The 21,616-nt window shown below is 33.4% G+C and overlaps 1 protein-coding gene and 2 long non-coding RNA genes across 3 annotated transcripts in view; all 3 read right to left on the bottom strand.

Annotated features, from left to right (window-relative positions):
• LOC105333533 (D-beta-hydroxybutyrate dehydrogenase) overlaps nucleotides 1-21,616 on the bottom strand; it is a 359,470-nt gene that overhangs the window by 96,117 nt on the left and 241,737 nt on the right. The gene's annotated exons all lie outside the window — the stretch shown is intronic.
• LOC136276326 (uncharacterized) lies at nucleotides 9,662-12,699 on the bottom strand. Its single transcript, XR_010714823.1, has 2 exons — nucleotides 12,228-12,699; nucleotides 9,662-9,962 (listed from the first exon to the last, which is right to left on the bottom strand). It is a non-coding gene; the product is annotated as an uncharacterized lncRNA (long non-coding RNA).
• On the bottom strand, nucleotides 17,547-21,376 carry LOC136276325 (uncharacterized). The gene is made up of 2 exons (XR_010714821.1): nucleotides 20,116-21,376; nucleotides 17,547-17,843 (listed from the first exon to the last, which is right to left on the bottom strand). It is a non-coding gene; the product is annotated as an uncharacterized lncRNA (long non-coding RNA).

Here is a 21,616-nt window from a genome sequence, read left to right as displayed (position 1 = left end):
TAACTAGTTTTAAATAATTCATTAGTACATGGACAACCAAATCTTTGCTAAGCAGTCAGTATCTTACACTTTACAAAGTCAACTTGAAAGTAAAATGTTCGTTTTAAATACTATACAAACTATTTACCGTATCATCATAATTTTTGAAGCAAGACCGCAAAGGAAGCCTCAGATTCGAAATGGTTAAGGGAACGGTGTAACCGACTGTGATTCGAACTAAATGAACTCTAGACATAAATCCGTTTATTACGTCGTCATTCCAATGTTCTTCTCCTGTGAATTGGTCATAATACTACAATTGGAAATAATTGTGTTCGTTAATGAAAAATATAACAATGTAGTTATATTTCGTAGGTTTTGAAAGGATTAAAACTAACCCACACTATCCTCCATAAAGCCAAGCCTACCCCCCCCCCCCCCCCAAAAAAAAAAAACAACAAAAAACCAAAAAACAAAAACAAAAGCAGGCAAACAAAAAAATCAACCCCATAAACAAATGACCCCTTAACCACCCCCCCCCCCCCAAAAAAAAAAGAAAAAAAAAGAACAGAAGCAATGCAAAAGACAAATGCGTTGATACATAATAACTTTAAATTTTCTTCTGTCAATAAGTAATTTTACTTTAATTAACATGTCGGATTTTTATGCTTTAGCAAAAACTGGCAATGGTTGTGCGAAGCTTGATAACATATTTTTTTTTGCTTCTTTAATACATACACGTTGCATTATCATTTACAGTAAACTAAAAAGTGTCACATTAATTATCTTCTTTCGAAAAAAATCCTTAAATTGTTAGGTTTTAGGTTGTTGTATTGATATAGTACCGTAAACTAATTTCCCTTTTTGTAAAATTTACTTATCCTAGAAAAACTAATTTTTTAACGAAAAAGTGCCTGTTTAATAGACTATAATAATTTTTGTTAACTATATTTGTTCAACGGTATCAGCCGGGTTTTTATCTTAGATTACATTTTAGATTAAATTAGACTTGATTTCAGATTTTGATTCGATTGAACAGATAGAAAATTAAATGCCGAAGCAACTTTTTTTTCCTAAATAAAATGAACAAATCAAAGATTACAAAAACGATATGCAAATCAAACAAACACAATAACATAAAAGGACAGCATTGTGTTGTCTGATTTCATAACTATCGGATGACGTAACTGCAATCATTTTCTTTTGAAAATAAATATGATTAAAATCTACTTTGAATATCCCTCTTCCTTTTCTGTATGTTTATTTTTCTACAAACATAACTACATTGTATGTCAATATCATAAGCCACCCTAAAGATATACATTAACACATATCATAAAACATTAGTGATCCCATGAAAATACTTACAAGTCTTGTAAAATTTTGTGTGCCATTTGTAAATGCCACAATCACGTTAAATGCCTTATGGATAGTGAAAGACACCTTTGCAATGTTTGTGGCCTTTCCTGAGAGAGTCAAAATGAAACGTGCGTAGCCACTGTGCGTGGGTAGAAATGTCTGTCCGTTTGAAGTAAACATCTTGTTGAAAGAACCATTATAAAAACCGTCAGTGGTTATCACGGCTTTATTAATTGCATCACACACTAAAATTGAGCAACATGTATGCATGCTTAAGAAGACAGGAAAATATTCACAATACAATTTCATAATGAGTTAAAAAGACAATAAACTATTTTTAAATATTCGAAATATCACAACCTTACGAGCTCATACTGCGTTAAAAAAGAAAACTGAACGCTGATGTACTGACCTACTTCACATGCCGAACCTTCGAATCCGGGTTTACATTTTGTACAAAAACCTGTGCTGGGATAACATGTCTCACAATTAGAAGGACAGTGCTTTGAACATTCCGCTAGATCCGCCACAGGACTTGGACATCCTTAGTTAAAAACAAAACACGATTTAAATTGAGTACACGTGCACTTGTTATTAGTGGAATATTCAAGGAGTAGGCCTACACAAGTTTTTCTTTCTTTTTTTCTTTTTTCTTTCAGAAAGTTGTGATTGTTTACGTATGTGATGTACATTATCAGTTGTCATTATTACATGTTCTGTCTGTTTATAACGCGACGCTATGGGAATATATTTATGCAACGAGCTATTTATCAAAAGTATGGCGGGTGATTCTAATACGCAATACCATAAACCTCCACTTCACACAAATCCCCAAAAGCTTTGTGACGATAATCAGGCCCGTAATAGACCCCAGGCCGACGTTCATTGTAGTAGATGACGTATTTCCCACTGTGTTCACATTTTATGGTCAAGTGATCCGGTAAAGTATATTTAGTAAACCCAGGGTCTTTATAACACAATATACCGTCATCTTTGTCGGCCGTGTTCGAAATGTACACTGCAAACCCGAGGTAATATGGCGCAAACGTACTCCTGAAAACTGAATGTTTAAAATTAAAAAAAATTATCTTCAAAGAACATATAAAAGTTAAATGCCAAATTATAAACTGTTTGTCAAATAAAACATAAAGAAAATTGTATACAGTATACATGTATATACATTTATATATACCCACGATTGATACGGCCATTTTGCACATTAAGCCAGATGTCGTTACTTCTGCTAAAATATTCTTAATTATATTGTCTACTTTTTAAAATTTATATTAAAGTATTACAGTACAGTCTCAAATTTCCTTGACTATTGATCCTTCTTATGTGTTTCAATTCGGTTTTTGTATGTGGATATAAATTCCACGTTACGTACGTGCTGTAGAATTATCCGTCCTGAAATACAGGTTAATGAAGCTAATCCTGTACTGTTTCTGCAGATTCACCCACCACGTAATACTTTGATCTGGGCTTGTGATTGTGCACTGGCCGTCGCTATAATGGCGGGATTTCAACCCGTCGACAGCCTTATCGCTCGAATACAACTTATCATAGGTTGAGGACTGCCATGTGCATTTTTTATAGCTCAAGTTCTCCAGATCTTAAAAATTCCAAATTACAAGCTTTGTACTAGGTACTTTTAGTTCACACACTTAAAAAATATTGTGTTTGATTATATTGGTTTTTCAGCGTTTAACTATTACATTAATAAAATTACTAAGAGACAATACATAGATATAACAGTATCTAACATATTCAATTATATTATAATCAGTAACTATAATTGATTTAACTTTATTAAACAACTGGGATTCAGAAACGTAGTAAATGGGACTTAAAATATAAATATACTATTGAAAGTGATAATTTATTTAATGTAATGAAAACGCCTAGATTATCTCTTTAACTTTATTATTTTGTTACCCTATCTCTCTCTTTCTCTCTCTCTCTCTCTTTCTCTCTCTCTCTCTCTCTCTCTCTCTCTCTCTCTCTCTCTCTCTCTCTCTCTCTCTCTCGCTAGCTAGCTAGGTCACTAGGTAGCAGCCATTTGTTCTTGACCAGCACAGTTATGTTTTTAATGCCCTGCCCCCTCCCTCCCCCTCCAAAAAAACAAACACAAAAAACAACAACAACGTAAATAACTATGAAAAAAACCACACAAAGAAAACACATATACAAAACTAATCAAACACTCACAGGTTGAACACATGGCAAAGCATGGAATTGTGCATTCAGCATCATCCTGTCCATATTCGACGATAGGACAACCTACAATTTAAACAGGTATTTTAAAAGCAATTATTTTCGTGGAAAGTATTTTTTGGTTTATGCTCCGTTCATAGACAAGTCTTTTAGTTCACATTGTGTTGTGATTTTCAACATTGATATTCAATTTCAAATTTATGCATTTCGTGTTCGAATATAAAATAAAACTCGCCTGAAACTTCAATCTCACAGAGGTCGCCATGTGCATATTTACTGTAATCCTGTGGATAATGTATCCCAGGGAGTCTTTCATTGTAGTAGAAGACGTACTGACCAATCACAGAGCAATATATTATCACCTCATCTGGAATGGTAGACGCCGTGTAGTGTGTATCTTGAAAACAGACGACGCCATCTCGACGATCAGTTGTATTAGATACAATGATGGAAAATCCCAAAAGCCTTTTTGTGAACCCGTTGTTTGCATCTGTGATATAAATTTTAAGAATTTAGGAATAAGGAAAATAATATAATACATACACAAGAAAATATTAACCCAATGTTCATATACGTATACATGGTCGAGCAGTAAAATAATGGAAAGGGATGTGGTAAAATTGTATTTTAAGACATATGTCATTCAACATAAGCAATAGCAATATCGAACCCCTTCCTTACCCCATGTCTTATTATCCGTTCTTGAAAACACACTAATGCGCTCAATTCGTCTTGGTCTCTGCAAATTCACTACCCACATAGCAAAAACTTGGTTCTCCTTGGTTGAGGTGCATACTCCTTGAGTGATAATACCAGCTAATACTTTACCATCAACTAGTCTATCACTTTGATGCTTATCGATAATCGATGTCATTTGAAAAGTCGGACGATGCAGCGCCATATTGACTGTAAAAAAATTAAAAGAAAACCAAACTATGAAAAACGCTTTTCACAAAACAATAGATCATGGAATAAGTGTGTGAAACGCATGTCTACGTATGTAGCTAACTTTATTATGCATATCTCATTCAAGATGATTTAATTTAGAAAAAAGATGAAAATTAGCTTTATAATACAATGAACTTGAATGAAAATTAACATTGGAGAAGTAAAAAGATCTTGCTTTAAAAAGAAATCAGGAAAAATACATCGTAAAAAAAAAAAATTAAATTAAGTTCTATAATAAAATATAAACAAATGAGAATTAGCAAAAAAGAAATTGTATGCATAAATAAGATTCGTCGGAAATAAAATGAAATAATTATCTTCTTTTTATAGAATCCTTAGCAATAGAAAATGCAATAACTCACTTCTTTTAAAATGATCACAATAGCGACCGTCGTAGCCGGGAGTACAATATCCAAGACACAGTCCGGTGAGAATACTACAGTGATGGCAGTTGATTGGACACGGCTTAGAGCAATTCCCACCATAGAAGCGAAGGGGACAACCTTTAATATCAGTTGGAAACAAAGAATATTTTAACGAAGTTATCGACCTCTTGCTTACGAGGGATTAGGGGTTAATGGTCATGACCATTTCAGACTGTCTTGATTTCTTTCAGATGAAGGGCACCATACGAAAATACTCAAATCTAAATTATTTGAATGTTTTCTTGACTAAAAAAGACGTTACAGATTTAGAAAATTAAAGCTTAAAATTTTAGTTACATCTGATATTTTTTTTTTGTTGACACTAAGATCGTCTCACTAAGTTTACATTGACTTGTCATTAAATATATAATGCCGAGTGAATTAGCAAATTAATTTTAAAAAATGCTGATGCTATATTTGACTATAGTTATTGTTTACAAATAAAAACATAAAAAATGTTTCTTCATTTAAGTTTTTTTCTCTCTTATTGATAAATTCAACGATTTAAAACTGAAAATGTAATGATCAAGTCTTTTTACGTCATCACTTACCAAAAACCTCAACCTCACAAAGAGCTATCTGTGCTTTTGCAGAAAAGCCCAGATTAGTTGTTGACATGAGATTCCTCGTAATGTGTTGATATATTACGTATCGGCCTACTGTACCACAGTATGCGGTGGTTTTAGGATGTATGTCTAGTGAAACGTGGTTGCTTGCGTGGTAGCAGACACATCCGTCTTCTTTTTCTGTTGTATTTGATATGTAGATTACGGAATCCAAGAAAATGCTTTCATTGGTGGCTTTTGAAAATCAAAGAAACAAGAAAATAGTAGTATCTTTTAAAGGTCGTCAACCCAAATAAGTCTTTACCTACATGTATAATTGTTTACCTGTTGAAATAAATAATACATTGTACTAAAATGTCCGATAAAAAACAACAAAGTTGCTTATTTTATATCCATGTATAAGCCAATAATACACTGCTCATGCATGTTTTGAAATATGTTTTCAACGTATTTTTTTTAACTTATCAACGTTGCATGTCTGCTATGAATAAGTACTTTTTTACTAAGGACTTTTGACAAAAATGGCTTGCCATATGAATTATGTACTAAGATTTACCTCTTATAACTAGAGCAAAGCTCGTTGCAAAGCAACGAGTGGGTTTTCCGCTAATGTCGAAAGCAACGCTAGAAGTACGTCTAAGAAGCAGAGTTCTTTATCTAGTAACAAAGAAACCTAAGTACAAAAAGATAAAAAAAAATCGAATGATTCTTGGTACAACTTAACATATTCCGAATGTTTTTAAGTACGACTTAACCAAAAACCCTTAACCATTTCAAGAACGACTTAACAAAAAAAAACAATGTGTTTAAGTACGACTTAACAAATTTGACTTCATTTTAGGAACAAGTTTACTTAGTCTGGTACCCTTCCCACAATTCCGTTCGCGCACTCTCTACATTGTAGAGAGTGCGCGAACGGAAATGTGGGAAGGGTACCAGACTACAAGTTTACTTTACCTTCAACTAACATCTTTTTTCTTAACCCAGAATGCAAAATTAAAATTTACGTAAAAAATCAATTTTGTTTAAAACATAATTCTGAGCAACTTTTCCTCTTCACTGCTTTTCAAAGGGTTGACCTTTCGTACTGTGTGCTCGTTGCGTCATTAACTGTCAGAAACTTATCGATGTAAAGTTTACTTTACTGTACCTCTGTGAATATTTTTTATGTAAAATTACTATGAACCAGACAACATTAAAATGGTGAACATTTCAAAGGGCCCCGCTTATGTTATTTCAGAGAATTCTGCTTTGACCTTGACCTATAACTTGAAATTTTTCCAGCTGGCATAGAACTTTTAGTTCAATTTCATTCCCCCTGCATTTTTTTTCAATCTGACCAAGATTAAGCATATTTGAAAAATAATCTACTGTCTAAAACTAATTTTAAAAAGATCTGCTATGACCTTGGCTTCACATTGACAGACTTGGTTCAAGGTCACTGCACGCCATTAACCAATAAACTCTGTAAAGGTAAAATATTACCCAAATAGGGGCTAAAAGGAGAGTATATCTATGCTCTTAAAATATGGATTTTTGTGTGATCTGATATGACCTTGACTCTTCATCTACAAATATCATTCGAGGTCATTGCATATATTTTGATCAAAGGCATCATGTGGGTGAAGTATGAGGCTGAATGGAGCAAAGGGAGAGAAGATATACTCCGGACAAAGATTTTTAAAAATATAATTCTGCTATGACCTTCACAGTTTCTTTTCACTGAAAATAGGTTCAAGGTCACTACACACCCTTTCACCCTTTACTCAAACGCTCTGCTTATGTGAAGTCTGAGCCAAATAGGGGTTAGTAGAAATTATATATGCTCTCAAAAAAGGATTTTTGCATGATCCGATATGATCTTCACCCGTTACCTAGAAATTTGATGCAAGGTCACTGCACATCGTTTAACCATTGAGACTGCACATCGTTTAACCATTGAGACACTCTGTGAGTATTAGCCAGATTGGACCAAAGGGAAAAAAGATATGCCCCAGACAAGGATTTTATATATATAATTCTGCTATGACCTTAACCTTGTACCTAAAAACATGGTTCAAGGTCACTGCACATCCTTCAACCAAAGGAACCCTGTGGATGAGGTATGAGCCAGATTGGGCCAAGGGGAGAGAAGCTATGCTCCTGTCAAGCCATCTCGGATAAACAGACGGACAAATTGATCACTAGAAGGCGCCCGCATAAACATGCCATTTTATCTAATTTAAAATAGTATCCATGCTATCTGCCCATGGTGAATAGTCATCAAAACCATTCATCAGCAAAATTTGATTTCCCTCCTTTTTAAGGTAGTATGGGACATCTGTCGATATTAATGTGGATTAAAGTACTATATAATTGAAAATTTTCACTGGTTTAGAATTTTCAAATTTTACAATATTTAACCAAAAAATAGCTTTTAAAAATATTTGAAAAGGTAAAAATTGTAAAAACCCCAGCGGGATTCGAACTCATGACTTACAGGTTCCTAGTAACCCTCTAACCCACTGTGCTAAGGAGTTAGGTGACCATTTTTGAAAAGAAACTACATGTACTTATATAATTACACTTTATTTTATTGTTTATTTCGATAAACAATACGTCACAACATGGAAGTGTCCCATATCACCTTAAACTCGGAACACCTCTGACCTAATAAGATCGCCGCATTAAATACAAAGTTTGATTTAACTCTAATTTGTTTATCATCAAGAAATTCTGCATCGCTGACAAATAAAGTTTTCTTCTGTATAATGAAATACCAATTAACTGACTATTCGGACAATAGCAAGTTTATTGTCACACTCCACAGCAACTATTTCCCTTGGCTTTGCCTCATTAAATAGTTGCTGTCTTTGGGGACAATAAACTTGCTATTGTCCTCATACCCAGTAAATACTAAATAGGCATATAATATCCCATCCACCTACATTTCATGTTATATAACCTCCCGTTTGTAACCTTTAATTTCACTGTAAAGTCAACATATCTGTCATAGCCGCAAGTTTCACAATTTATTTCTGCTTCTCATGTACTTAAAATTAGGGGCCTTAATATTGCTTACCAATTCCAACAAGAGACATCCCTCTAACTATTGATAATCATTAAAATTCATTTCATGAATCTACGCAACAATGATAAACCTTCAAGTACAGTCACTCTCAATTTTACAAAAATATTGACGGTACTTTATCTGAAACTGTTCCTTGTACCTTTAACTTAGTACACTAACATTTTTATGAAAAGACTAAGAAAGCTAATGCAATTCTGAGAAAAAGAATACCACATATTGCCAATTCCATTGAGGTTTAATAAAAATATGGCCATTTAAGTGAACCCACCATTTCCAATTTCCTTTAGTAAACACAGATTTACAGGGTTCTCCATAGTAAAACATCTTTACCTGACCTTTTAGAGGTCAACTTTTGTTCAACCACCTTTAAAAAGAAACCTTATTCAATACAACATACGCCTACATGATATAATCATGATAAAAGCTTCACATCACTTAGAAATACCCTTACATGTATACCCCCCACCCCCCAATCTTTTGATTTTCATAAAAAGTCATGGTTTGAAATGTTTTACCTAATTTTATGAAACGTGTGGCAATTTCCTTGAGTAATTTCTCACACATATTTGAAAACAATCATCAATGATTCTAAAATTTGATCTTTATTTGTTTATTGTATGATTTGTACCATTTTAATTAACAAATAGACAGCTGTCCTGCTTGTGATTTCTTGTTTTCATGAAAAAAGTAAGCTAACAATCATATTTAGTGAATATCTAATCTATTCTGATTTCTAGTCTCCTTCTAACCATGCTAAAACAGTAAGTTACAACCTACAAGTTAGACATCTGCCTTAAATTAAAATTAAATTCAGACACACCCAGGTAGCTGGAGACAGATCGAGTTGATTTCCATGAAAAATTTTCAAGTTTGACATGTTTTTCTACTTTTTTTTATGCATATATACCTTAGAAAGGTAGAAATAGGTTGTTTCTTGTTCATTTCAAAAGTAATTATCATAGCAGATGTTATTTCAAAGTCAAATGTACATTTACATATCCTACATGTAATCTTAATGCAGACAATTAAATAGAGGGGGGGGGATTTTTCAATTATGTAAACACATCTTAATATCTTTATGAAATAAAAAATAAAGGAAACATAATTGCATACTTTTATTGAAAAACAAATTTTCACAGCAATTATGAATTTCTTTATAAACAGCCTTAATTTTGTTTTCATAATTTCTTATCAAACACAAACCACAACATGGCATGATGCTTTCTTCAAGTTCCATTATTGTTCATGCATTATCGGATTTAATTTGAATTACCGGTAAATAGTCTGTAGAACACAAGGAATATGCATGTGGATAGAGGTGACAGGTTAATCTCAGGAGCTGACCCACAAGAATCAACAGGTACCGGTAAAAGCCATGTGGTAACAAGAGTCTGTTTTGAGCTGAAATAAAAAAAAAAATAATTAGCTGTGTTTACATACATGTACTAGTAATAGCTGTGTTTACATTAACATATGCATAGTATATCTGGAAAAAATACACTGACCATACAGTGTAATAGGTATGACATTTCCCAATACATGACATATAACATTTAGGCAGTACAAGATCAAAAATTTGCATATCAAGTCATAATATAATATTAAAAAATTTTCATAGGTATAAACACTTATCAAATTGAGAGAGAGAGAGTTTGAGAGAGAGAGAGTTTATTACCATACTTGTAGTGCAACAGTCAATATTTCAATTCGTAAATTACAAACGAATATTACCCACCGAACAGCGTCAAAGTACATGTACTGGTATTAGCTTCTGGTATACCATTTTTTATCAATTCTACTGTGTTTTTTTTTTTTGCAAATAAATTTAGCGAGGGTTTGTGCTTATTTTCTTATAAATCACATGTTTTAAAAACAATACTATGTGTAATAAGCATAAAACATGTATGAGTAAACTTAATGAAGAATTTTTAATAGATTATTTTTCACAGAATGTGGTACATTACATGTATGTCAATCTTTATAAAACTAGCGTATATTTCGTGCGCCATAAATTGCAAGTTTTTTGTAAATATCATTTACTTGCATGATAGGTATATATGGTCTAACCAAAATTTTCTTCATAAAGCTACAGCTGTATGTACCACATATATGTTTTGTCACAAGTATACATTTAAAAAAAACAAACCCCAAATTCCAACAGTTGAAATAAACTCAACTCATTCTCTGATAAGTTCATTGTGTTTTGTGCGTGCATATCTTATTTGTCTGCTGCAACAGCAGCCAATCAGCGGTAAGCTGAATCCACAAAAAGAAAGTTTGTGTTTTAGGAGCGGGTAAATTGTTTATGCGACACTGTCAAGAAAACCACACCAAATAATAACAAGAAACATAAATATTCACTTATATGTATTGTGTTGTAAAGTAAAGGTTTTTAACACTTATTGCATCTTGCAAAACATGTGATGACCCTTAATCATCTGTCATATATCTGATATACATGTATATGTAAAAGATGGGAGAAATAACAACGGAACAAACTGAGATTCGAACCTGGCCCTCTGAATCTCTAGTCAAGTGCTCTACCAACTGAGCTACATGTATCTGGCACCGGTATTCAAACCAGTCTGACCGTCACATTCCTTCCCCCTTAAATGATCTTCACCCTCGAAGATCACCCCTGGCAGGAGTTAACCTGTTAGTTCCAGGGGTTGGTCACAACACCAATATTGTAACAGGATGGGAGAAATAATGAAGGACCAAACCGGGATTTGAACCTGGGCCCCCTGAATCTCTAGTCAGGTGCTCTACCAACTAAGCTATCTGGCACTGGTATTCAAACCGGTCTGATCATCACATATATAAAGAATTATTTTAAACAATGTTGTTCAATAAAAAATAACACGAGCAACCTTCAGTTTTTGTCTGTAATTAATCAATATTGGCGTGCGATCAGTTCTCGCCGAGTACCATTTCTCACCAGTGCATTCACTGCATTGTTACGTCATTTTATCAACACATAAAATTATATACGAAAATATGATGTAACAGTGCACCAGCGAGAAATGGTCCTCGGCGAGAACTGCTCGCAGGCCAGTACTGCCAGTAGTCAGATTAAAAAAAGAGAATAAAAAATTACATTTAAAACATTAACAAGGACAATTTAAATACACATCATAACTGCTAAACAAGAAAAATTATGTGAACTGGTAGAATAGTACGCATAGTTCTAACTTGTAACCTACATGTACAAGTACATGTACCGGGTACCCGTTGGTCTGCTAAACCTTTCTAATGATACAATGATTGGCATCATAAATATATTAAAGTCATGTTTTAACTCTGAAGTCTGAAGTATACAATTTTATTTACTTGAAGTTATGTCTACAGGATATTCATGACTACATTTGGAGTCTTCTGCACAAGAATATATGATATGTTTCTAATTAGACCCTGCTTTGAATTTTGAGTTGAAAATTCACAATCTGTTATTTTTTTAAATAGATAAATTCAGTTACCCTTTCCAGTCCCCCATGAACCTCGAGCGAGTCTAAACATCCATGAAACATGTAAAAATTACACGTTAGTAAACAAACACCCACACCATAACAAAAACAAACAGTGTGCACGTACTTACATGTACATCTATACTATATACTAAATTTTAACTTTAACTTTTTTAAACTTTAAAAGGAGTAAAAGCCTCACCTTCTTCAGTAACATCCACATAAATCACACACTTTAATGTCCATCTTTTCTCCTTTATTACTCGTAGCTTATCAACGGCTGATCGTCGACAGAAGTGTGGCTGTCAGAATTTCCTCGTAAACGATTCACACGAGAAAAATATCCTCCTTAAACAAATATGTAGTATTGTTCCCTGTGCATGTTCATATGTTTCACAGTAAATTGAAAATGCATTTGTACATCGAAAGAATACACAACTTCTCTTCTGCATTACGGCTCTCTCTTTTCTACAATGCCGTTCGTTACTGTTTACATTCGGCGCGCGCGCGGGGGTTACAAACAGGGGCGCCCCGACAAATAGTTGCACATAGAACGTTAAAATAATGTGTGTTCATTGAATTCATAAATGATATAGATGAAAAAAATAAAATTGAATCACAACTATTTATCTAAGACGCAACACAACGTAATGCAGTAAATGCCTGGGCCTTAAAGTGGCATTTGTCTATGTAGACAAATTAACTCGTTCATGTAACGTTACGATTCACACATATTTGTTTTATGAAATTTAAAAAAAAATGGGAACAGAACTTTTTAAATTTGATACCAAATGACATTATTTAATATATTAACAATAACTGAATTAATTTTTTTTCATAAAATGATAACGATTTTTGCTATTAGAAAAATACGTGTAGGAGCTGCTGACCCCTAATTACAGGGGCCAGCCCTTTTTTCTTAATTTTAAATGAAAGCTCTTGTTATTCTAAACAACTTTTGTTCTATATGTATTAACAAATTATTTTTAGTTTAAAGGTTATTATACAAAAAGCAACAAAATTTCAGACCCCCCAAAACCTTAAACTTTACCGGCAAATAGCTTAAAAACTAAAAAACATTTTGCCAAAATTTTCATGCCAGCAAAACTATAAAATGTTACCAACAATCCTGCTAAATTTCATGCAACCATCTTTTGTAGTTCCCGAGATCAACTCTGGACAAAAGACCCCCCAATTTTCAATTAAAGGGCAATAACTCATAACTGGAAGTGAATTTTAAAAATTTGAAAAAAACGTCCCGAGATATTAACATTGTCTACATACCCTGAAAGTTTCATAACAATCAGACAACAAATGTACGAGAAATGGCCTACACAAAATTTGCGGATAAAAAAAAAAAATAATAACTAGATTCGATCTCGTTGCGAGCAACGAGTGGGTCTTCCGTCCAATTTTTGAATAGATTAGAATAAACTTATCAATTCAAAGATAAAATCGTAGATCTAAGCGAAAAATAGAGAAAAATTTTTTGCGGCACTCGGTGCTTGAACCCGGGTCGCCTGGGCCATGTCCACGACTCTATCGACTGAGCTACTCGGACTCTCGCTTCAGAACTTTGACGCTTAATTTCTCGAGAATGCTTTGATCGATTTTAAAACAAATTACATATTCGGAATCAGTGAAAGGGTCACTATCATTTAATTGGAAAAAATATATAAAAATAAAAAGTTAAAAATTTTCATTTTTTGAATTTGCTTCCGGTGACGACCGGAAGTGACGGCCAACATTCTCTTGACCGAGGTACACGAGGATATTGCTAGATCTATCATCTCTGAAAATTTCAGTTCTCTATCTTTACTCGTTTTTGAGAAACGTGACAGACAAAATTGACTTTTAAAAATCGTAAAACGACGATAACTTCCGACCGGAAGTGAATTTTCAAAATCTGTTTCAGCGGTATAAATTTCAGATAACGAGGCTTTAGTCCTGAAAATTTGAGAGAAATCGAGTGTGCCATCTCTGAGAAATCGCCTGCACAAAATTTGTAAGACAAAAAAAGAATAATAACTAGAGCAAAGCTCGTTGCAAAGCAACGAGTGGGTTTTCCGCTAATGTCGAAAGCAACGCTAGAAGTACGTCTAAGAAGCAGAGTTCTTAATCTAGTAACAAAGAAACCTAAGTACAAAAAGATAAAAAAAATCGAATGATTCTTGGTACAACTTAACATGATCCGAATGTTTTTAAGTACGACTTAACCAAAAACCCTTAACCATTTCAAGAACGACTTAACAAAAAAAACAATGTGTTTAAGTACGACTTAACAAATTTGACTTCATTTTAGGTACAAGTTTACTTTACCTTGAACTAACATCTTTTTTCTTAACCCAGAATGCAAAATTAAAATTTATGTAAAAAATCAATTTTGTTTAAAACATAATTCTGAGCAACTTTTCCTCTTCACTGCTTTTCAAAAGGTTGACCTTTCGTACTGTGTGCTCGTTGCGTCATTAATTGTCAAAACTTATCGAAGTAAAGTTTACTTTACTGTTCTTCTGTGAATATTTTCTATGTAAAATTACTATGAACCAGACAACATTGAAATGGTGAACATTTCAAAGGGCCCCGCTTATGTTATTTCAGAGAATTCTGCTTTGACCTTGACCTATAACTTGAAATTTTTCCAGCTGGCATAGAACTTTTAATTCAATTTCATTCCCCCTAACATACATGCATTTTTGTTCAATCTGACCAAGATTAAGCATATTTGGAAAATAATCTACTGTCTAAAACTAATTTTAGAAAGATCTGCTATGACCTTCACATTGACAGACTTGGTTCAAGGTCACTGCACGCCATTAACCAATAAACTCTGTAAAGGTAAAATATTAGCCAAATAGGGGCTAAAAGGAGAGTATATCTATGCTCTTAAAATATGGATTTTTGTGTGATCTGATGACCTTGACTCTTCATCTACAAATATCATTCGAGGTCATTGCATATATTTTGAACAAAGGCATCATGTGGGTGAAGTATGAGGCTGATTGGAGCAAAGGGAGAGAAGATATACTCCGGACAAGGATTTTTAAAAATATAATTCTGGTATGACCTTCACAGTTTCTTTTCACTGAAAATAGGTTCAAGGTCACTACACACCCTTTCACCCTTTACTCAAAAGCTCTGCTTATGTGAAGTCTGCGCCAAATAGGGGTTAGTAGAAATTATATATGCTCTCAAAAAAGGATTTTTGCATGATCCGATATGATCTTCACCCGTTACCTAGAAATTTCATGCAAGGTCACTGCACATCTTTTAACCATAGAGACACTCTGTGAGTATTAGCCAGATTGGACCAAAGGGAAAAAAGATATGCCCCAGACAAGGATTTTATATATATATAATTCTGCTATGACCTTAACCTTATACCTAAAAACATGGTTCAAGGCCACTGCACATCCTTCAACCAAAGGAACCCTGTGGATGAGGTATGAGCCAGATTGGGCCAAGGGGAGAGAAGCTATGCTCCTGTCAAGCCATCTCGGATGGACAGACGGTCAAATTGATCACTAGAAGGCGCCCGCATAAACATGCCTTTTTATCTAATTTAAAATAGTATCCATGCTATCTGCCCATGGTGAATAGTCATCAAAACCATTCATCAGCAGAATTTGATTTCCCTCCTTTTTAAGGTGGTATGGGACATCTGTCGAAATTAATGTGGATTAAAGTACTATATAATTGAAAACTTTTCACCGGTTTAGAATTTTCAAATTTTACAATATTTAACCAAAAAATAGCTTTTAAAAATATTTGAAAAGGTAAAAATTGTAAAAACCCCAGCGGGATTCGAACTCATGACTTACAGGTTCCTAGTAAACCCTCTAACCCACTGTGCTAAGGAGTTAGGTGACCATTTTTGAAAAGAAACTACATGTACTTATATAATTTAACTTTATTTTATTGTTTATTTCGATAAACAATACGTCACAACATGGAAGTGTCCCATATCACCTTAAACTCGGAACACCTCTGACCTAATAAGATCGCCGCATTAAATACAAAGTTTGATTTAACTCTAATTTGTTTATCATCAAGAAATTCTGCATCGCTGACAAATAAAGTTTTCTTCTGCATAATGAAATACCAATTAACTGACTATTCGGACAATAGCAAGTTTATTGTCCCATTCCACAGCAACTATTTCCCTTGGCTTTGCCTCATTAAATAGTTGCTGTCTTGGGGGACAATAAACTTGCTATTGTCCTCATACCCAGTAAATACTAAATAGGCATATAATATCCCATCCACCTACATTTCATTTTATATAACCTCCCGTTTGTAACCTTCAATTTCACTGTAAAGTCAACACATCTGTCATAGCCGCAAGTTTCACAATTTATTTCTGCTTCTCATGTACTTAAAATTAGGGGCCTTAATATTGCTTACCAATTCCAACAAGAGACATCCCTCTAACTATTGATAATCATTAAAATTCATTTCATAAATCTACGCAACAATGATAAACCTTCAAGTACAGTCACTCTCAATTTTACAAAAATATTGACGGTACTTTATCCGAAACTGTTCCTTGTACCTTTAAGTTAGTACACTAACATTTTTATGAAAAGACGGTTTGTCTTAGAATAAGAAAGCTAATGCAATTCTGAGAAAAAGAATACCACATATTGCCAATTCCATTGAGGTTTAATAAAAATATGGCCATTTAAGTGAACCCACCATTTCCAATTTCCTTTAGTAAACACAGATTTACAGGGTTCTCCATAGTAAAACATCTTTACCTGACCTTTTAGAGGTCAACTTTTGTTCAACCACCTTTAAAAAGAAACCTTATTCAATACAACATATGCCTACATGATATAATCATGATAAAAGCTTCACATCACTTAGAAATACCCTTACATGTATACCCCCCACCCCCCAATCTTTTGATTTTCATAAAAAGTCATGGTTTGAAATGTTTTACCTAATTTTATGAAACGTGTGGCAATTTCCTTGAGTAATTTCTCACACATATTTGAAAACAATCATCAATGATTCTAAAATTTGATCTTTATTTGTTTATTGTATGATTTGTACCATTTTAATTAACAAATAGACAGCTGTCCTGCTTATGATTTCTTGTTTTCATGAAAAAAGTAAGCTAACAATCATATTTAGTGAATATCTAATCTATTCTGATTTCTAGTCTCCTTCTAACCATGCTAAAACAGTAAGTTACAACCTACAAGTTAGACATCTGCCTTAAATAAGAATTAAATTCAAACACACCCAGGTAGCTGGAGACAGAGTTGATTTCAATGAAAAATGTTCAAATTTGACATGTTTTTCTACTTTTTTATGCATATATACCTTAGAAAGGTAGAAATAGGTTGTTTCTTGTTCATTTCAAAAGTAATTATCATAGCAGATGTTATTTCAAAGTCAAATGTACATTTACATATCCTACATGTAATCTTAATGCAGACAATTAAATAGAGGGGGGGGGGGTTCAATTATGTAAACACATCTAAATATCTTTATGAAATAAAAAATAAAGGAAACATAATTGTATGCTTTTATTGAAAAACAAATTTTCACAGCAATTATGAATTTCTTTAAACAGCCTTAATTTTGTTTTCATAATTTCTTATCAAACACAAACCACAACATGGCATGATGCTTTCTTCAAGTTCCATTATTATTCATGCATTATCGGATTTAATTTGAATTACCGGTAAATAGTCTGTAGAACACAAGGAATATGCATGTGGATAGAGGTGACAGGTTAATCTCAGGAGCTGACACACAAGAATCAACAGGTACCGGTAAAAGCCATGTGGTAACAAGAGTCTGTTTTGAGCTGAAATAAATAAAAAAAATAATTAGCTGTGTTTACATACATGTACTAGTAATAGCTGTGTTTACATTAACATATGCATAGTATTTCTGTAAAAAATACACTGACCATGCAGTGTAATAAGTATGACATATCCCAATACATGACATAACATTTAGGCAGTACAAGATCAAAAATTTGCATATCAAGTCATAATATAATATTAAAAAATTTTCATAGGTATAAATACTTATCAAATTGAGAAAGAGAGAGAGTTTGAGAGAGAGAGAGAGTTTATTACCGTACTTGTAGTGCAACAGTCAATATTTCAATTCGTAAATTACAAACGAATATTACCCACCGAACAGCGTCAAAGTACATGTACTGGTATTAGCTTCTGGTATACCATTTTTTATCAATTCTACTGTGTTTTTTTTTTTTGCAAATAAATTTAGCGTGGGTTTTTGTTTATTTTCTTATAAATTACATGTTTTAAAAACAATACTACATGTAATAAGCATAAAACATGTATGAGTAAACTTAATGAAGAATTTTTAAAAGATTATTTTTCAAAGAATGTGGTACATTACATGTATGTCAATCTTTATAAAACTAGCGTATATTTCGTGCGCCATAAATTGCAAGTTTTTTGTAAATATCATTTACTTGCATGATAGGTATATATGGTCTAACCAAAATTTTCTTCATAAAGCTACAGCTGTATGTACCACATATATGTTTTGTCACAAGTATACATTTAAAAAAAAAATACCCAAATTCCAACAGTTTAAATAAACTCAACTCATTCTCTGATAAGTTCATTGTGTTTTGTGCGTGCTAACTTATTTGTCTGCTGCAACAGCAGCCAATCAGCGGTAAGCTGAATCCACAAAAATAAAGTTTGTGTTTTAGGAGCGGGTAAATTGTTTATGCGACACTGTCAAGAAAACCACACCAAATAATAACAAGAAACATAAATATTCACTTAAATGTATTCTGTTGTAAAGTAAAGGTTTTTAACACTTATTGCATCTTGCAAAACATGTGATGACCTTAATCATCTGTCATATATCTGATATACATGTATATGTAAAAGATGGGAGAAATAACGACGGAACAAAGTGGGATTCGAACCTGGCCCACTGAATCTCTAGTCAAGTGCTCTACCAACTGAGCTACATGTATCTGGCACCGGTATTCAAACCAGTCTGACCGTCACATTCCTCCCCCTTAAATGATCTTCACCCTCGAAGATCATCCCTTGCAGGATCGAGTTAACCTGTTAGTTCCAGGGGTTGGTCACAACACCAATATTGTAACAGGATGGGAGAAATAATGAAGGACCAAACCGGGATTTGAACCTGGGCCCCCTAAATCTCTAGTCAGGTGCTTACCAACTGAGCTATCTGGCACTGGTATTCAAACGGGTCTGATCGTCACATATATAAAGAATTATTTTAAACAATGTTGTTCAATAAAAAATAACACTCGCAACCTTCAGTTTTTGTCTGTAATTAATCAATATTGGCGTGTGATCAGTTCTCGCCGAGTACCATTTCTCACCAGTGCATTGTTACGTCATTTTATCAACACATAAAATTATATACGAAAATATGATGTAACAGTGCACCAGCGAGAAATGGTCCTCGTCGAGAACTGCTCGCACGCCAGTACTGCCAGTAGTCAGATTAAAAAAAGAGAATAAAAAATTACATTTAAAACATTAACAAGGACAATTTAAGTACACATCATAACTGCTAAACTAAACAAGAAAAATTATGTGAACTGGTAGAATGGTAGGCATAGTTCTAACTTGTAACCTACATGTACAAGTACATGTACCGGGTACCCGTTGGTCTGCTAAACCTCTTTAATGATACAATGATCGGCATCATAAAGATATTAAAGTCATGTTTTAACTCTGAAGTCTGAAGTATACAATTTTATTTACTTGAAGTTATGTCTACAGGGTATTCATGACTACATTTGGAGTCTTCTGCACAAGAATATATGACATGTTTCTATAATTAGACCCTGCTTTGAATTTTGAGTTGAAAATTCACAATCTGTTATTTTTTTAAATAGATAAATTCAGTTACCCTTTCCAGTCCCCCATGAACCTCGAGCGAGTCTAAACATCCATGAAACATGTAAAAATTACACGTTAGTAAACAAACACCCACACCATAACAAAAACATCTAGCCTAACAGTGTGCACGTACTTACATGTACATCTATACTATATACTAAATTTTAACCAGTTAACAAGAAACTTTAAAAGGAGTAAAAGCCTCACCTTCTTCAGTAACATCCACATAAATCACACACTTTAATGTCCATATTTTCTCCTTTATTAGGCTACTCGTAGCTTATCAACGGCTGATCGTCGACAGAAGTGTGGCTGTCAGAATTTCCTCGTAAACGATTCACACGAGAAAAATATCCTCCTTAAACAAATATGTAGTATTGTTCCCTGTGCATGTTCATATGTTTCACAGTAAATTGAAAAGGCATGTGTACACCGAAAGAATACACAACTTCTCTTCTGCATTACGGCTCTCTCTTTTCTACAATGCCGTTCGTTACTGTTTACATTCGGCGCGCGCGCGGGGGTTACAAACAGGGGCGCCCCGACAAATAGTTGCACATAGAACGTTTAAATAATGTGTGTTCATTGAATTCATAAATGATATAGATGAAAAAAATGAAATTGTATCACAACAATTTATCTAAGACGCAACACAACGTAATGCAGTAAATGCCTGGGCCTTAATGTGGCATTTGTTCGCTTGTGTGTCAATGTAGACATATTAACTCGTTCATGTACGATTCTCACATATTTGTTTTATGAAATTTGAAAAAAAATATAGCACAGAGTTTGTTTAATTTGATACCAAATGACATTATTTAATATATTAACAATAACTGAATTAATTTTTTTTCATAAAATGATAACGATTTTTGCTATCAGAAAAATACGTGTATGAGCTGCTGACCCCTAATTATAGGGGCCAGCCCTTTTTTCTTAATTTTAAATGAAAGCTCTCGTTATTCTAAACAACTTTTGTTCTATATGTATTAACAAAATATTTTTAGTTTAAAGGTTATAATACAAAAAGCAACAAAATTTCAGCCCCGAAAAAATCTTAAACTTTGGCGACAAATAGCTCAAAAACTAACAAAGAAATTACCAAAATTTTCATGCCAGCAAAACTATAAAATGTTACCGACAATTTCGCCAAATTTCATGCATCTATCATCTGTAGTTCCCGAGATCAACTCTGGACAAAAGACCCCCCAATTTTCAATTAAAGGGCAATAACTCATAACCGGAAGTGAATTTTAAAAATTTGAAAAAAACGTCTAGAGATATTAATATCATCTACATACCCTGAAAGTTTCATAGCAATCAGACAAAATATGTTCGAGAAATCTCGTGCACAAAATTTGCGGGAAAAAAAAAAAAATAATAATAAGAAACAGTAGAATAACAGAAGGGTTTTCCGTTGAAAAACGGAAAACCCTAACTAGATTCGATCTCGTTGCGAGCAACGAGTGGGTCTTCCGTCCAATAATTTATTTTCACATGATTTAAAAAAAAATTAAAAAAAATTCAAAATATTTAAAATTCATCCAATCATTTCGACAAAGATGTCATTAGACGCAGAATTGTAAGTGCAACTTAGATATCATGTTTGGAAATTATTCTGATGTCATTTAAACACGATTTAATTAAATTTAAATTTTTTAAAATTTTAAAATTCATCCAATCAATCCGAGAAAGATGTCATTGGACG

Source organism: Magallana gigas, chromosome 1 (assembly GCF_963853765.1).
Source record: "Magallana gigas chromosome 1, xbMagGiga1.1, whole genome shotgun sequence".
NCBI classification, from domain to species: Eukaryota; Metazoa; Mollusca; class Bivalvia; order Ostreida; family Ostreidae; genus Magallana; species Magallana gigas.
This window is presented reverse-complemented; position numbering and strand designations above follow the sequence as displayed.